The 17,500-nt window shown below is 38.4% G+C and overlaps 1 protein-coding gene across 3 annotated transcripts in view; it reads right to left on the bottom strand.

The window, feature by feature from the left end:
- The window catches only part of LOC119594161 (cAMP-specific 3',5'-cyclic phosphodiesterase, isoforms N/G-like), a 105,383-nt gene that overhangs the window by 78,637 nt on the left and 9,246 nt on the right, over nucleotides 1-17,500 (bottom strand). For 2 of the 3 annotated variants that reach the window (XM_037943332.1, XM_037943396.1), the window contains exon 1: nucleotides 5,769-6,036. The exons of the other annotated variant lie outside the window; for it this stretch is intronic. The gene's annotated coding sequence lies outside the window, so the exon portion shown is untranslated. Of the gene's footprint in view, nucleotides 1-5,768; nucleotides 6,037-17,500 lie in introns of those variants that run through there. 3 annotated transcript variants of the gene reach the window in all.

Below are 17,500 nucleotides of genomic sequence, written 5' to 3'. Positions count from 1 at the left end.
AAGTTGGAGATAAGTGGGGGGAGGAGATGAGGGAGGAGGGGAGGGTGGAAGGAAGAGGGGGGGAGGGTGTAATGGGGTCGTCAACGGGCCTCATTCGACGGTCAACTCTGCAATGTTGCATTCGCTTTTGGCGAATTTCGGGGTTTTATGATTTCATTTTTTGGTTTTATTGCGCAGGGAAATACGGTCCGTGTTTAGAGGCGTGCAATGTATATGTATTGGGTTTTGGTATACTGGAACATGGTATAACATATATACACGTATATATACATACATACATACATACGTATATATATATATATATATATATATATATATATATATATATATATATATATATATATATATATATGCATATAATATATGTATATATATAGATAGATATAGATATATACGAAGAAAGAGAGAGAGAGAGAGGCAGGAAGAGAGATCTAGATTATATTAGATTTGTGCACATGCACGCACACACACAACTACACATGCGTGAAACCACAAATTCCATCCACTCATAGACCTTTACTTGTGCTAGTAATGCGAACGTGAGCACAGCCATTCAGAAACGGATTATGCATTTCATTCAGAGGAATTAAAAAGACATGCGCTCATGTAATATTACTATCGAAGTATTTACAAATTCTGTACCCCCGTGAGTGTCTTTCTGTATCCAAAGTATTTTTTTTTTTGTCTGTACCTAATGTTCCCAAGAGAATACAAGTTCCTCTTGACATTTTCAAAGGATATTGAGGTGATGACGTCAGCGAAAACGAGGACGGGATAAAAATGATAACGAAAATAATTATGATTGGCATTATTTTCATTTCCTTTTGCAATAATCTTCCTCACTTCATTACAGTTTTTTAAAACAATGAAGCTGCATATATTAGCTATCGCTTTCACTTTAGAGATGCAAAAATAACAATAAGTAAATAAATAAATCGATAGACGAACATATAGACAGAAAAAAATTAAAATTTACATAAAAGTAACTATAAGAAATGTATGATCAGTGATGATAAAAAAAAAATTAATGAAGTTATAAATGAATACATAACCAATAGAAAGAAAAGAACAAACACACAATTAAACATACAAACAGATAAACAAATACACAAATAAAATACAATTAATTCACGAAATCAAAATAAATTTGAAATTCCCTGAGCACATCATCATCAGACTCGATCAAAACCTCATCATTTATCTCTTCAAATATCACGGAATTAATGAAGCGCCGTCGGTCCTGAAATTATTGGCAAGACATGATTACGCTTTGGAATTCATAATCCATATCTTCTCTCTATTTAATCTCTTCGATATAATTACTGTAGCGGGTTGTCTCTATTCGTCTATTGGCCCTTCTGTTTTTTTTTTTTTTTTTTTTTTTTTTTTCGTTCTTATTCTATCTTAGTCTTCCGTTTATTCTTTTCTTCATTCTTGTCCTTATTATTATCCTTTTAGTTTTCATTTTCATTTTCTACCTGTTGCTTTTGCTGTTACTCCTCCTCCTCATAGTCATCATCATATCATCATTATCATCATCATCACTACTACTCTCCTCCTCCCTCCTTTCTTCATCCTCCAATTCATCAAAATTATCATCAACTTCATCACCACTACCAATCATCATCACTACCACTTCTTTTTCATTTTTCTTCCTTTTTTCCTCCTCCTCCTCCTCACTCCCCTTCCTATCATAAATGAAGCTTCTTCTTCTATCCCCCTCCCTCCCCCCCCTCCCCCAGATCATGCAAGCTCATCTTGTATCATGTATCCAGTTGGCAATTACTTATTTCTAATCTTTCATTTTTCTTTTCTTTTTTTGTCTTCGGGTTTAATCTTAATATTCAACTAAAATCGACTACGATAACATAGACGGAATTTCCTTTCCTTGGTGCGTGGCGAGATCAAGATTACGTAGTGTTGAAATTTCTTTAATCACTTTTTTAAATGAGTCATTATATAGTCATCAATGAAGTTTAATGCGAGGGATCTCATGATTAGAACACGGGTAACTAGCGGCAAATGTGATTATATGTATGTATATATATATATATATATATATATATATATATATATATATATATACATATATATACAGTGTGTGTGTGTGTGTGTAACTGTGTATATGTTTGTATATGTATATGTATATGTATGTATGCATGTATGTATGTATATATATTTGTGTGTGTATATGTATATATGTATGTGTTTGTATATATATGACAGCCATTCATTCGACTGCAGGACTTAGGCCTTTCAGTTCTCTCGTAATTCATTATTGACAGCTTACTTGGCAGAGAGAGAGAGAGAGAGAGAGAGAGAGAGAGAGAGAGAGAGAGAGAGAGAGAGAGAGAGAGAGAGAGAGAGAGAGAGAGAGAGAGAGAGAGAGAGAGAAATAACAAAAGAACAAGGTCAGAACAGGTTTTAGGCCCTTATTACAGGTGTGCCGAGATTTACTCTGGCAAGCGACGAGCACCCGACTACAAGCTCAGAGATGAACTTATCACAATAAACACATTTTCTCGGCAATGAGTTTGAATGCCCATAAAAGCATTATACAAAAAAAGAAGAGAAAAAAGAAAAAAACAATAATAATTTCACCATCATCTGTCAGGAGAGAGAAACTCATTATAAAAAGGGAGAATTATTTTCATACTTCACGTCACCCCCTTTTCCTGATCTGCATAACAATATGGTTCATCTAATTTGTCTGGAGGCCATTTCTTATTTATAACCCTTCCTGTAACCCTCACTCGACGCCGGTCCGGTCCCTTGACTCGATTCTAAGCCACCTCTACATTATTCACGAACTTTCTTTCCAATTCATTATGATGTGAAAATGGAATTAATTTACGATTCCCGATGTAGCAAAAAATGATGAATAATTCCTTTAAAAAATAATAATATTGAATTCTACTAAATTTCTTTTATATTTATCGGCATGTAATCTCGCCGTTTCATTAATCAAAGTGACGTGTTCGGTCTGCGAAATTCTATGGGCGAGATGCGCGCTGAATCATGGGCGTTGTCGGCCCACGTCTGCGGATAATAATTCTAAGAATCTTATAGTTCGGTCTGTATCTGTCCTTTTAATTATTCATGTAAAATACTTGATGTCAGATAAAATAGTCTCCCCTCCTCTCAAGAAAAACAAATCGTTATGGGCATTTTTTCTTTCTGTTATATAGGTAGAGAGACAGATAGATAGATATAGTTAGTTAGATAGACAGGCAGACGGAGACAGAAAGACAGACAGACAGACAAACAGAAAGACAGACAGACAGACTCACAGACGGACAGATAGATAGATAGACAGATATATAGATAGACAGACAGATAGAAATAGTAGATAGATCGATAGATCGATAGAAATAGATAGCTAGATAGACAGATATTAATTTCTGTCTTCTTCGTAACTCCTGAATAGCAACAAGTGATCCTCTCCTTTCGCATATCAGGCTAAACTATGCTTAGCCTTCTCTCCCTCTTGCCTGTTTGGCAAACACTCCCGAAATCACCAGCACATATTCTTGCACCTGTTTCGGAAGACTCTCTCTCTCTCACTTCCTCCCTTTCATCACTCTCTCCTTCCTCTCTTCTTGTTTCTTCTTTGACTCGATTTATCTTTTATTCTTCTTCCTTTTTTTTCGTCTACACTCTTCCATCTTCTCCTACTTTTGGCACAATCTGTTCTTCTTTCTTCTTATTATTATTCTACTTAACTCTCCAAGTTTTTTTCTTCTCCCTCTTACCTTTTTTATTCCTTCTTCTTCTCATTCCTCCCCCGTCCTTTTTCCTTCCCACCCTTCCTTTGCCTTACCTCCCTCTCCCTTTCCCCTCCCTCCACCCTTTCCTACGTCTTCCTCGTCCCTTCCCCCACCCTCTCTCCTTCCCCTCCCCTCTCCCCCACCCCTTTCCCCTTCCTCCCATTCCCCCTACCCTTCGCCCTTCCTCCCTCTCCCCTTCCCCTTTCCCCTCTCCTATTCCCCCTACCCTTCCCCCTTTCTCCCTCTCCGCCTTCCCCCCCTCCCCCCTACCCCAACGAAGCCAGGCCCCCCATCAACCTCGTGTCTTGAAAGAGCGGACCGCCCCTTTTTCGCATTCCTCCCACGGAACTTCGGTCTCCGCGCCTTGAGATGAGGGCGAAGAGTTAACTCCAAGGCTTGGTCCCCGGGCCACTATCGCTGCTGTGTTCTCGTCCTCTCTCTCTCTCTCTCTCTCGGTTTATCTATCTATCTGTCTATCTGTCTGTCTCTCGCACTCTCTTCTCGGGTTATCTGTCTGTCTGTCTGTCTGTCTGTCTGTCTGTCTGTCTGTTGTCTGTCTGCTTGTCTGTCTGCTTGTCTGTCTGTATGCCTCTCTTTCTATCTCATTATCAGGCTATATTCCTGTCTCGTTCCTACTATCTTGTTCTCATTATTTTTCCATGTCACAACCTTTCTCCGCTTCACTCTCCTCTCTCTCTCTCTCTCTCTCTCTCTCTCTCTCTCTCTCTCTTCTCTCTCTCTCTCTCTCTCTCTCTCTCTCTCTCTTCCTCTTTCCGTAACTTCAGCTGATGACCGCGAAGAAGCCGACATCAAAGGGGAGGAGGGGGGGGGGGAGGCGAATGAGGGGAAAGAAGAGAAGAGAGAAGAAGGAAGAGAAGAGGGAGGCAGAGAGGAAATATTTATTCGTGCAGCACAGCGGACCACTAGCCAAGGGGGGATGGGGGTGGGGGAGGGGGGTGGCTAGTTTCTAAATTTAAGAAGGGAAACTTTCCTTCCTCCTCAGGACACTTTTGTAAGGGAAGGGGGGAGGGGGGATGAGGGGAGAGGAGGGAAAGGGGAGAGGGAAGGAAGGGGAGAGGGAAGGAAGGGGAGGGGAGGGGAGGGCAAGGGAGAGGGGAGAGGAGGGAAAAGTTGAGGAATGAGAGAGAGGAGAAGGGAGGAGGGCAAGGGGAAGGAAAGGGAAGGGGAGGGAAGAGTAGGGAAGGGAAAGGGAGGGGAGGGGAGGGGAGGGAAAGGGGAGGGGGTGACGCAGTTAAACTAGGCTACACAGCACTACACTTTCGGCTGTGACCGTCACTAATACCCGTGGGGGATATAGGTGGGGTAGGGAGGTATGAGGGGGGGGGTGAAGGAGGAGGGGGGGAAGAGGGGTGTGAGGGATCGTCTGGGAGGGGGAAGGAGGAGAAGGAGATAGGGGGCAATGGGTAGGAAGGGGGAAGGTTCAAGGAGGGGGGGGGGCGTTCTGGTTCCCTCCTGACGTTTCACTGCGTCGGGGTTTTGGAGCTGACAGTCTGGGTGATCGTCAGCGCGATGTCTCCCTCACGTGGCACTTGTAAACACTTGCTTCAGTCAGATTCCTTTTAGTTCATTTTGCATCAAGTGTTCACCGTTTTTACCAGGCCCGCCGTGTGTGCTTGGTTAATCATAAATTCAACACTCCGATACCAGTTCATCATTTAATACACTTGTTCCTCGAGAAGTGTGTGATATAGTAAATAGTAACTGTTCGAGTAATTTCACACTTGTGCTAACCTCCCCAAAGCTCACTCCTTATTCAAAAGCTTTTCGTGAGCTCCCATTGACAGCCAGGTCAGTCAACTATCAAAAGAGGCCACGCGAGCTTGTAGCAAACACTAAAGAACGAAACGGAGATCTTATCCGGTTTAAAAAAAATATTCATAACACACCAACGACAACATAACACCACGAAATAACACTAAAATCACCACACGAAGAACACTATATCCACCTCGCCCTCCACACGAACTCAAACACACACACCTATTCACAAACACGAACTCGAACGCGGATCACCGCTTCCTTCACTACCGCCGCTGCCGCCGACACAGCCGCACGCCCGAGCTGTGTCCCGCGCAGTCAGCAGGTACAAACTGGGCTGTAAATGGCTGCCAGGCTAGCTCTGTGGCTGCCTGGCTGCGGGTTGGCTAGCTGTGTGAGACGAGGAGGGGCGGGCCATCGCGCGCTCGCCCGCTGTGTCCGAGGCGCTGGCACACGCGGACGGCCGCTCGACAGATTTTCCAGCTGATCTGATGGAGTTCGGGTACAGTACGGAAAGGGATGGAATTTGGGTGTGTGTGTGTGTGTGTGTGTGTGTGTGTGTGTGTGTGTGTGTGTGTGTGTTGTGGTGTGTGTGTGTGTGTGTGTGTGTGGTGTGCGTGTGCGTGTGTGTGTGTGTGTGTGTGTGAGTGTGGTGTGTGTGTGTTATGTGTATGTGTGTGTGTTGTGTATGTGTGTGTGTTGTGTATGTGTGTGTTTGTTTTGTGTTGTGTGTGTACATACACATACATAGCATATATACATATCATAACATATATACATATATACATTATATACATATATATATACATATATATATATATCATATAATATATACTATATATATATATAATATATATAATTATATATATATATATAATATAATATATATATATATATATATATATATATAATATATATAATATATATACATTATATATATCATATATCATATATAATATATATATATAATATACAACTATACTACATGCACACAAACACACACACACACACACACACACACACACACACAACACACACACACACACACACACACACACATATATATATATAAAATTCTCTACAGACGAATGAATGCCTATGTATTTTTGTATATATATAAGCACATTGCTGTGTACCCATGTACATCTAAATATCAAAATACATTTATACAATATACAGTATGCAATCTTTCCTCCCCCCCCTTCTCTTTTGTTTGCGTGACCTTCTCTGCCCCTCGTATTTTGCTTTTTTTGTTAGGTTTGTCTTTTGACATGTTGTTTTGTAAAATATTGATGCTTTGGATGCCGAAACAAACAAATGTATCTATCAAAAGATAGTCTTAGATCAAACTACAGATTTACTTATGTCGAAATAATGTCAATAGATGGTATCGATCAAGGTATTAAGTACAGTATTAATGTTGGCCTCGATAACCAGAAAATATTGGAAATAAATAATAATACAAATTAATTAAGAAAAATAACGGATAAATAATGAAATCAGTTAACTCATCAAAGCCAACTTATTCAACAGAGCAAATATTAACAAAAGATGCCATTATCCGAAATGTTACAATTACAAAAACAAGAACAGGTATGGGTGGATAAAGAGAGAGAGAGAGAGAGAGAGAGAGAGAGAGAGAGAGAGAGAGAGAGAGAGAGAGAGAGAGAGAGAGAGAGAGAGAGAGAGAGAGAGAGAGAGAGAAAGAAAAAATATATATATATATATTATATATATATATATATATATATATATATATATATATATATATTATATATATATATATATATATATATATATATATATATATATATATATATATATATAAAGACAAAGAGAGAGGGAGAGAGAGAGAGAGAGAGAGAGAGAGAGAGAGAGAGAGAGAGAGAGAGAGAGAGAGAGAGAGAGAGAGAGAGAGAGAGAGAGAGAGAGAGAGAGAGAGAGAGAGGAGAGAGAGAGAGAGAAGAGAGACAGAAGAGAGATAGTGAGAGAGAGAGATAGAGACAGAAAGACGAAACAGAGTGAGAAAGCAGATAGTAATATGCAGACGACAAGACACACAACGGATAAATGTAAACATACAATAACATGACTAAAACGAGGACAGATCAAAGTGAAAGGAACCGAGAGAAAATGACACAAGATAAATGTAAACATCCTAAGAGAAGAACAAGGCATGAGTCGATTTAACGAGAAAAAATAACGAAGGGAAATCCGATGAAAAGTGAAGAATAAAGAATGAAAATGACCCCTTAATGAAGGTCGTTTAAGGTATTCTTAACCCAAGGAAAGATATTCTTAAGATGACCCTGCTTCTTCTTTTAACTTTGAGGTGGATTATTAACGCAAAGTCTCTCCCCCCCTCCCCCTACCCCCCTCTCCGTAATTCCGTAACGACGTAACGAGTTTCTTGTAGTTTTGCATCTGTTTTGGGTTACATTTCCATAAGTGGTTTGTGTTTGAATATCAAAGCAGATTAGGCTAAATGATTTTATTTTTTTTTCTCTCTCTCTCTCCGTCCTTCCTTTACTTCTTATTTTTCTTTCTTTTGTTCTTTCTTTCTTCTTTTTTCTTCGTCTTCTTTTCCTTCTTCTTCTTCCTTTTCTTCACCTTCTTCTTTTTGCCTATTTTCCATCTTTTTCTCTCTTCTTCTTCTTCATTTTCTTCTTCTTCTTCTTCGGAGCTTGAATTTAGAAAATAAAGGGGAAAGAAAGAAGAATTAAATTAAGAAGTATAAGGAAAGGGAAAGAATGAAATTAGAAAAGTTTCCTCTATCAAGAAAGTGCGAAAGAGTGAGAGTGAGAGTGTGAGAGAGAGAGAGAGAGAGAGAGAGAGAGAGAGGGAGAGGGAGAGAGAGAGAGAGAGAGAGAGAGAGAGAGAGAGAGAGAGAGAGAGAGAGAGAAGAGAGAGAAAGAGAAAAGAGAAGAGAGAGAGAAGAAAAGAAAGAGAAGACAGAGAGAGAAGACAGAGCGAGAGAGAGAGAGAGAGAGAGAGCAATAAAAATATATAAAAATAACAAGAGAAAGAAACAAAAAGAGAAAGAGAGAGGAACAATAAGTTCTGCAAATAACTTAATGCAAAGGCATGCTGGTGTGGTACAAATTGCGAGACATTGCAAGCGTTCCTTAGGATGTCCGGTGTTGCAATTTGCCTTTGTTAGTGGCGTTTGAGTCTGTTTGATATTAATTTCGAACTCGCCTGCCCTTCTTTGGTTGCTTGACATTCTACTCGACATTGCATGACATTGTGTTCATCTTATTTGATATTGCTTTTATTCATGCATTCATATTTATCACCATAAATATTTATTTACTGATTCGTCTGTTTATCTATTAACTCATTTATTCATATATTCATTTTCTAATAGATTCATTTATCTATCTACGCACCTATTTATCTGTTTATTCTACGGATCAATATATCTATTGACTTATTTATTTATTCGATATCTACCTGGCTTTGTTCGATTCGTTTGATTTGGATTAATTTGATCTTGCGTTTGATAGGGATATATATTACATTTGAGTAAAGTGATATTTTGCTTGACTTGTTACCTTTGCGATTCACTCCTCAGGCTAAATAACATATACATTGTAAAATAATAATAATAATAATAATAATAAAATCAATGATAATTTTTACAATAATTGGATCAATGGTGATGCTACTGATTAGATTACTAAAACCAATAAAGTGATAAACATTCTGATGATAGTAAGGATCAGAGTAATGATAATGATGCTGATAATATTAATGGTAACGATTATGAAAATGAACATGAAAAATGAAACTGGAAATCAATATGAAATGGAAAATGAAAACGGTAATGAAGAAGATTATAGTAATGATAATAAAAATAATACTGACGATATTAATGAAAACAGCAACACCAATATTGGTAACGATAACGATAATACTGTTAATAACAACAACAACAACAATAGCAGTAGTAGTAGTAGTAGTAGTAGTAGTAATAGTAGCAGAAGTAGTAGTAGTAGTAGTAGTAGTAGTAGTAGTAGAGATGTAGTAGTAGTAGTAGTAGTAGTAGTAGTAGTAATATTAATGATAATAGTAATAATCATAATCATAATAATAATAACATTAACATAATGAGGATAATAATAATAATAATAATAATAATAATAATAATAATAATAACAGAAATAAGAAAAAACAAAAAAAAAAAAAAAAACAACAACAATAGTAAAAATAAAGCAAATAAAAAATAACAACAATAATAAAAAGTAAATTAATATTTGCCATTACATAACCGACAAAAAGAGAGCAATTTACATGAACTTCTGCATAACTGGAAATCGTTATGTGCAGAGATGAAATTACGCTCAGAGTGATGAATTAAGTATGGTGATGTAATAGCGCTAGAGATTTTAGATAGGAATGTAATCAAACTTTCCTTTGATGAAATTGACTGATAACACTGACGTTGTTTTCCTATTATTTCATTTCTTTTTTATTTCGTATTTTTTTTAATGTTTCGTACTGCTATTACTAGTTTCCTTGTTAGTTCTCTGTTTTCTCTTATAATTTTTTACTATAATTTTCTTCTTTTCCTCTTTCTGTTTTTGCTTCTTCTCTACAAAGAGAATATAGGAAACAAAGAAAGGGACGTAAACAAACACCAAACAAATAATGTACATCAACAACAACAACAACAAAAACAAAAACACCTCCCCACAATGAACACAAAGAACAAACAAAAAGAACGCACACACACACACACACACACACACACACACACACACACACACACACACACACACACACACACACACCCAGCCGCGCGCACACACACACGCACGCACACAAACATTTCCGATAATGATCACATTGAACAAACATTCCCACGAAACACACACACACACACAGAAAATCTCGCAATGAACACAGTGAACAAACATTTCCCACGAAGAACACAATGAACTGTAGCAGGTGGTCGGACCGCAACACTATACACGCTACACAGCTTAAACTGCCGTAAAACCCCCATACAACGAACACTGTGAGAACGGAATAAGTCACATAACGTCTACGAAAGGTAATAAAGGAGACCACAACGAAAACGGAACAGGCAAAGAAGTAAATAAAGGTTGTGTAAAGACGATCAGAAAGGAAATTGGGGAAAACGCTTGTTTGAAGGGTATTATATTATTATTAAAAAAAAAAAAAAAAAAAAAAAAAAGTACTTATCGATTACTTTTAACATTTAGTTTTTTTTTTTTTTTTTTTTTTTTTTTTTTTAATATTGTAGATTAGCATTAGGATTGTTATCGCAATTATCGTTACTATTACCAACTATAATGATAATAGTAGTGCTGCCAATGATAATGACAATTGTAATAATGATAATAATGCCGCTGCTGCCTCTGATGAGGATGATGATAATAACACTGACGACAGCAATAATAATAATTATAATAATGATAATGATAATGATGATGATGGTGATGATGATTGATGATGATGATGATGATGATGATGATGACGATGATAATAATGATATATGAAAATAATTAAAGATATTGATAACAATAATGACAAAAATAATGATGATAATGATGATAATAATGATAATAATAATGATAATAATAATAATAATAATAATAATAATAAAATAATAATAACAATGATAATAATAACGATAATAATAAAAACAACAACAACATCAACAAAACAACAATAATAATAACATCAACAACAACAATATAAAAAATATAATTATTATAAGAGGTTATCATGATCATCAATGCCAAATCATTAAGGTCGTAAATCACACATTCCATCCCCACATAATCACCTCTCCTACTGGAGTCATTCTCCAAAATACGCACTGGCAACTCATGTCATTCAGTTGCCACTTTTTCCCATTTTCGCTCGCGCTATTTCATACACTCCAGCCATTTACTTATTAATTATTTCAGTAATTGGTTCCATCAACTTGTACGTAATTAAGCTGGTGCAAACTGCGTCTCTCTGACAATGGCGAACCGCAGAATCGATATCAAACAGATAGGATTCCCTGTCTTTATTAATATTGACTTTTGCTTGATGGAGATACATGATTTAAATAACAGGGTTGCAGTCAGCGTTGTCAAAAATGCACAAGCAGGAGCGAGACAAAGATACACATCGATTTTGTATTCAAGGTCGTACTTTCTTTTTGGCAGAAAGCCTGGCATGCCTTAACTCCTTCGCCCCCCCCCCTCACTCTCTTTCGCTCTCTCTCTCTCTCTCTCTCTCTCTCTCTCTCTCTCTCTCTCTCTCTCTCTCTCTCTCTCTCTCTCGTGTGTGTATGTGCGTGTGCGTGTGCGTGTGCGTGTGCGCATGTAGACGATCTGTACTTTGGCCCTGTTGGATAATCTAATAATCACCCTTAATAAAACAGCCAAATCAAAGCTAATCTTAATGGGAAATCCAAACTCTTAACCCTCCTTCTTCACACATAAACTACCCTACCCCTACCCCTACCCTACCCTACCCTACCCTACCCTACCCTACCCTACCCTACCCTACCCCTACCCCTCCCCTACCCCTCTCCCGCTACTAACCCCGTACCCCCCTTAGACCTCATTCTCCCCCACCTCCCACCCCCGCACCCCAACCCCCGCTTTACCAAAACAAGCGGATGGAAGACACATGGGCGTTTCTCTCTCTCTCTCTCTCTCTCTCTCTCTCTCTCTCTCTCTCTCTCTCTCTCTCTCTCTCTCTCTCTCTCTCTCTCTCTCTACCTCCCTTTTCTCGTAGACTTTAAAGATCTCAGGGTTTCGTTATAAATCTAAGTTTGAGACGCGGCACGTTCTGCTGAGGGACACTTACGTGGGTGATTTATCGGTGCAAGTTCTGCCGTAAAGAGAGGGAACACGGAGAGAGGGATAGAGAGAGAGAGAGAGACGTAGACAGACAGAAGAGAGAGAGAGAGAGAGAGAGAGAGAGAGAGAGAGAGAGAGAGAAGAGAGAGAGAGAGAGAGAGAGAGAGAGAAGGAAAAGAAAGAGAAAAAGAGAGAAGGAGAGAGAGAGGCCGACAGACAGGCAGAGGAACAGACAAACAGACAGACAGATAGACAGACAGCTAACAGTTATCTATAGGTAACTAAGGATGGTACTGGTTGAAGTTCCTTAAAAAAAAAAAAAAAAAAAAAAAAATCATGTACAATCAAGCTAATAATGACCAGAACTTTCTTTTTTAAAAATAAACAAAACAAAAAAACGAAAAAAATATACTATCAACGATTTGCGTTCACAAGTGTCAATAGTCAGTCGTCTTCACCTAGCGAACTGGGCTATCTTAACGGTCGATGTTGTATGTGCTATTATTACCAGCCGGTGTGTTTGGTATCCGCTAGTGCATGTCGCTGCTTAAATCTGCCTCGCTGAATCACAACTGCACTGACGAGAAAGATGCGTAACGGCAAGGCTTTATTAAATGAGAACAAGAGAGTAAAGAAGTTTGAGCAGAAAACGAACGAACGAAAAATATATGTGGAAATAACTGAAAGAACGGAGAGGGGTCAACTTCGTTTAAAAATAAGTCCTTTCTCATCACTCATAGCGCGCTCCAAACACGTCCCAAACATGTTATAGATTGTCTCTCCCTCCTGACAATAACATAGGCCAAACCTTCTTCCTTTAAAGCCTCTTTCCCAGGATAAACCTCAAGTAGTCATCAGTGTAAATGGCTTATGGTCCATGCAACGGGAAATGAGCTTATATAACGTTTCTTTATCAAATATTCAACTTGCATTTAAGATGCATGTCATAATGTATTAATTATTACGGATAAAGAAGTTCTTGAAAAAAGGAAGTTGTGTATCAAATTTATGTAACAGATCTGCTGATGCATTTAGTGCTTCCGCACGAGTAAATCAATTGCACTCTGCATTTCTGCAACTGAATTCAACACACTGTTAGAACAATTTATATACAATAAGTTACACATGTCTCAAAGGAGTCCTGTATTTCGGTCACACGGTTAATCATTCCTAATATTTTTTCTTTCTCTTCTATCTTTCTCTTTCACTTCTTTTGCCCTTCTATCTCTTCTCACTTCCTTTTTCTTTTCTTTCTTCCTTCACCTTTTATCTTCCTGTTCTCTTCACTGTCTCTTTCTTCACCCTAATTTCAACCAACTTCTAACCTCTTCCTTTCTCTTGTTCCCACTTCGTCCTGCACTCCTTCCTTCTCTCTTCAACTTCCTCCTTTCTCTTCTTCTCTCTCATCTCCATCTTTCTTTTCCTCCATCCCCTCCTCCCCCACCTTATCTATCTCTTCACCTCTTATTTTTATGATCTATTATTATATATCTTTTTATATCTTATATTACTATTCTATTTTATATATATATATATATATATATATATATATATATATATATATATATACATATTTATCCCTTCTCAGCGCTTCCTTCTTCTCGGTTCATCCTGTTCCTCCATCCCCTCTTTCCATTCCCGAAATTAATTAGGAAATAATGGCAGTAGCTCGCCCACGGCAACAAAATACTCTGGGACTTTCATCAATGTAAGTAATCATTTTCTTGTCGAAGGAGTTTTAACATGCGAGAATAAGTGTGTACAGACGCAGACACAGACGGACACACACGCACACACACACATACAGACATGCATACACACACACACACACACACACACACACACACACACACACACACACACACACACACAACACACACAGGAGAAGGAAGAGTACTATAAGGAGGAGGAGGAAGAAGAAGAGGAGGAGGGGAGGAGGAGGAGGAGGAGGAGGAAGCGGAGAAGTAGGTGGTAGAGAAAGAGGGAAAGGAGGAAAGAGGAAGGAGGAGGTGGTGGTAGAGAAAGAGGCAAAGGAGGAAAGGGGAAGGAGAAGGACAATTAGTTATGTATCTGTTCAAAATATAACCTATGGTCGAGAATTACAAAACAGGAGCTTAATGATGATAATCGCATTAGTGAATTAATCCAATTTAGTAATAATTAATGATAGTGGAAAATTATTCTCAGTAACACCACAAAAAAAGAAAAAAGAAAAAAAAAACTAGTGATAATAATGATAATAACAATAATAATTATCATTATTATCATAATGATAATTACAATAATAATACAAATATAAAAATCATAATAATAATTAAAATCATAATAATAATATCAATAATAATGATGATAATGATACTAATATTAATAACAACAACAATAATGAAAACAATAATAATGATGATAATAAAAACAACAACAACAATAGCACAAAAAAATAATAAGAGTAATAAAATAAACTTAATAACAAAAACAAAAAACAAAACAAACAAACAAACAACAACATACAAGTTTACAAGAAAATTTTAGCTCTTTCCTCCGAGACAAATTTTCCACTTGGCTCAAAATCTCAATGGCCAGACAAGACAAATCGCAGGAATTATAGCAAGGCGCAAGAAAAACGGAAAGGAATATTGAGATAAGGTGATCATTCAAAAGACAAGGATAATAAAAAAAAAAAGTCGAAATGCGCAAGGAGAATTGTTTTTGTTTTTTGCTGTAGGTCATTGTGGGGCGAATATGAGGAGGAGGAGGAGGAGGAGGAGGAGGAGGAGGAGGAGGAGGAGGAGGAGGAGGGAGGAGAAGAAGGAGGAGGAGAGGAGGAGAGGAGGAGGAGGAGGAGGAGGAGGAGGAGGAGGAGGAGGAGGAGGAGGAGGAGGAGGAGGAGGAGGAGGAGGAGGAGGGAGGAGGAGGAGGAGGAGGGAGGAGGAAAGGAAGAGGAGGAAGAAGAGGAGGAGGAAAGGAAGAGGAGGAGGAGGGGGACTACGAGGAGAAAGAAGAGGAGGAAAAGAAGGAGGAAAAGGATGAGGAGCAGGACGAGGAGGAGGAGGAGGAGGAAGAGGAGGAAGAAAAGGAGGAGGAGGTGGAGGAGGAGAAGAAAGAGACGGAGGATAAGGAGGAAGAAAAAATAAATGATGAAAAACAACAAAGAAAACGTAGAAAAGAGAGACAAGGAAAAGAAGAGCGAGGAAATGGTGAAGCAATAATAGTGATAAAAATACTGAACTAAAATGCATGAAATAATGGTAGCAAATGAAAACAAGAATAAGAACAACATCACCAATAACTGTCATTTTTCCACAAAATTAAAAATATTCGAGCACATAAGTTGAGAAAATAATAATGACTACGATAAAGAAGAATATAGACGCATTAACTATCTTACCAGCAGGGGCTAAAGTCATAGAACAGTTTTACGACTTATGAAGGAGGTGGAGGAGGAGGGGGAGGGGGAGGGGGAGGGGGGGGGGGAGGGGGTGGAGGAGGAGGAGGAGGATGGAAGGGGAGGGGAGGGGAGGGGAGGATGACGAGAGGAGGAGGAGGGGGAGGAGGAGAGGGAGGGGGAGGAGGAGGGGAGAAAGAGGAGGAGGAGAAGGAGGAGGAGGAGGAGGAGGAGGGGGAAGGGGAGGGGGAGGAGGAGAAGGAGGGGGAGGAGGAGGATGGGGAGAAAGAGGAGGAAGAGGGGGAGGAGAAGGAGAAGGAGGAGGAAGAGGAGGAGGAGGAGTAGGAGGAGAAGGGCGAGGTGAGTGGGATGGGAGGCGGAGGAGGAGGAGGAGGGAAAAAAGAGAAGAAGGAGGAGGAGTAGCGGCGATGGTGACGCCGGTCACGGCGAGACTTCAAATAGGCTTATGTTTCAAAAAACGCGATGTGTATGATAAACAAACTATAACAGAACTAAAAAGCTTACCGTCATCACTTAAACTTAAAACTAAAATTAAAAATAAAAGAGAGAGAAAAAAGAGAAAAAAAACAAAAGAAGAAGAAAAGTATATATATAAAAAAACAGAAAAAAAAAAAACAGAAAGAACAAAAATGGCGGAAAAAAAAAAAGAAAAAAAAGAAAAGTTAATAAAAAGGTTAATTAAAAAAACAAATGTTAATCAAAGGATATTTCTTCATACTTACCACCTTATCAAGGCCAATTTTGCATAATTAGTCATAGCGGAAGTACAGCATTTCCTCCATAATTGAGTACATTTCTTTGATAATTTTTATAACTGTCTTTTCATATGTGGGTCACTTAAGTATAGTGTCGCCCGGTATATTACACACTACACATTGATATACACATATATGATTACATGATATACAGGTAAAACACCGGAATGCATGTTGACTGTAGACAAACACATACATGCACACGAACAATAACACAAAACTTAACTGTATCGAAAATGTCAGGAAATTTTGCTTTCCTTATTACTACTCTCTGTTTCTTATTCACTTTCTTCTTTCCATCTTCTGCGTCTTTGTTAATGTATTTTTTTCTATTTTTTCTTCTTTTATGTTAATTGATGATTAACATTATTATCATTACTATTACCAGTAGTAGAATCATTATCATCATTACAGTTATCAATATCATCATTAACATCCCTCTTCCTTTCTCCCTCTTCCTTTATCTTCCCTCTCCTTCCTCCCCAAAATCGCAAAAAATTAGCATAAAACTGTTTACCCGAAAATGCCAAAATATTCCGGGCTTTTTAAAGGGCCAAGTAATCTGGTCCTACTGAGTGAAAAGGAGAAACAGGGAGGAAGAGGGAGAGGGAGAGGGAGAGAGAGAGGGAGAGGAGGGAGAGAGAGGGAGAGGAGAGGAGAGGAGAGAGAGGAGAGGAGAGGGAGAGAGAGAGAGAGAGAGAGAGAGAGAGGAGAGAGAGAGAGAGAGAGGAGAGAGAGAGAGAGAGAGAGAGAGAGAGGGAGAGAGAGAGAGAGAGACGCACACTACACAAAAAACAAGACAAAATAAATCACTGCACTAAAAAAAAAAAAAAAAAAAAAAAAAAAAAAAAAAAAAAAAAAAAAAAAAAAAAAAAAAGTATCTCTCCCTCCCTTAATCCACCCACACCCTCATTACCCATTTCCCCAACACACACCCCTCCCAACTCCTCCTCCCTCTCCCTAAGCCAC

This window comes from Penaeus monodon, chromosome 1 (genome assembly GCF_015228065.2).
Source record: "Penaeus monodon isolate SGIC_2016 chromosome 1, NSTDA_Pmon_1, whole genome shotgun sequence".
Taxonomy (NCBI): Eukaryota; Metazoa; Arthropoda; class Malacostraca; order Decapoda; family Penaeidae; genus Penaeus; species Penaeus monodon.
This window is presented reverse-complemented; position numbering and strand designations above follow the sequence as displayed.